The sequence below is a fragment of the Rattus norvegicus genome, chromosome 6 (assembly GCF_021556685.1).
Source record: "Rattus norvegicus strain SHRSP/BbbUtx chromosome 6, alternate assembly SHRSP_T2T, whole genome shotgun sequence".
NCBI classification, from domain to species: Eukaryota; Metazoa; Chordata; class Mammalia; order Rodentia; family Muridae; genus Rattus; species Rattus norvegicus.
Window position 1 is genome coordinate 37,006,903 of NC_141539.1, and position 1,554 is coordinate 37,008,456.

Consider the following 1,554-nt stretch of genomic DNA (forward strand, 5'->3'; position numbering starts at 1 on the left):
GCTCGTGCCCTTTGTGACCTGAAGAAGTCCAGTTGCAGAGCCTGAGGCCACGTGCACAGAGGGAAGCTGATTAGCTGCGCGAGAGAGGATGCCTCACACAGGCTGCATACACAGTGGAGGCTGCAAATGCCCAGCCATGAGCCGTCTGAAGAAGATGATGAAGCTGGGAGAGAGTCATGTTAGGGGAGACCAAGGAGAACTGGAGCTGGGAGGAGAGGGAAGCTGGATATGATCAAGGTATATTTTGTGTACATGCATAGGGACTTCCAAAGGGTAAAGACACTTTTTGCTTCACACAAAGTTTTCTGTCTTGCCACCAGAAGGCAGCACTGACTTTACTACTGACTGTGTAAGGAAGTGGTAGGTTCACCCTGCCAATTCTTAAAGGAAGATGTTTCTTCTACTTATGGTGCAGTTACATTTCATCATTTCCTTTTCAATGGGGATGCAGGGAGGCTTGGACCATCCAATACAGTAGCAGTGTGTTTTTTGGTACAGTTTAGAAAGAAGAGAATCTCCGAAGCCAACACATCGTCACCTCCTGTGCTCTGGCATTCCCCTTTCCCTTGCCAAATCTCCTCTCACCCACATCTGTATCTCTTAAAGAAATGGTTCAAACTGTAAGCAATGGCTTAGGGACCCATTGTCCCTAGGAACTACATTGTCAGTACAACGCAGCTACAACATTAAGTAGACACAGTTTAAAATCTCAACCAAAGAATAAGTACATCAAAAGACAACATTGTTTCCCATTCATTGTAAGTCCTCATCACAAAGCACTGTCCTGATTCAGTGTCCTCCCTCCTGGACTGACTTGACCCAAATACTCAGGTCCTCATCTCCACTGTGCCCTATAAGTTCTTGCGCTAGCCCCTCTCTAAGGCCCAGGTTTACCCTTCTATCACAACTCTGCTCCATTTCCTGTTCATACAACTCTTCCTCATTCAACAGTGGATAAATATTCCCTCTTGCAGGGTTGGGAAAGCCAGCCTCACCCCTTTATTTTCAACTCCTACCCTTGCCTCTATCCTTAAGCTCCAGTCTACTATAAACTCTCAAAGAAAATTGCTAGTTATTTCTAAACCCAATGGTCTTCGAGGCCTATTTTTTCTTTATTTTTTGTTTTGTTTTGTTCTGTTTTAACCTTTCTGTTTATCCCCAAAGTCCCACAGTGTCCATGTCCAGGCCAAGTACAGTGGGTTGTCATCTGCATTTACTTCTTGAGACCTAAACATATTCTCATATTTTATGCAAACACTTTTTATGTTCCTCTCCTGCCCGAACCAGGATGAGAACTGTAGCCGGGAGGGGGGATTACACAGAGACTCCAGACCCCAGAGACCAGCCTAAGTATGCAGATATAATTAAAATTATAGTTTAGTATAAAACTTGAATACAATTTTCAGCCAATAAGAGTACAGTCACATAATCAAGGGCCAAATGGGAGGTTGATTACATGTGCTGTCCTGTTGAATCTAATTGCTTCCCCGTGACTCTGTAAGGGAGGGGGAATTTCTGTGAAAACAGGTGTGGCCATCACCTTGGGCTTGGCTC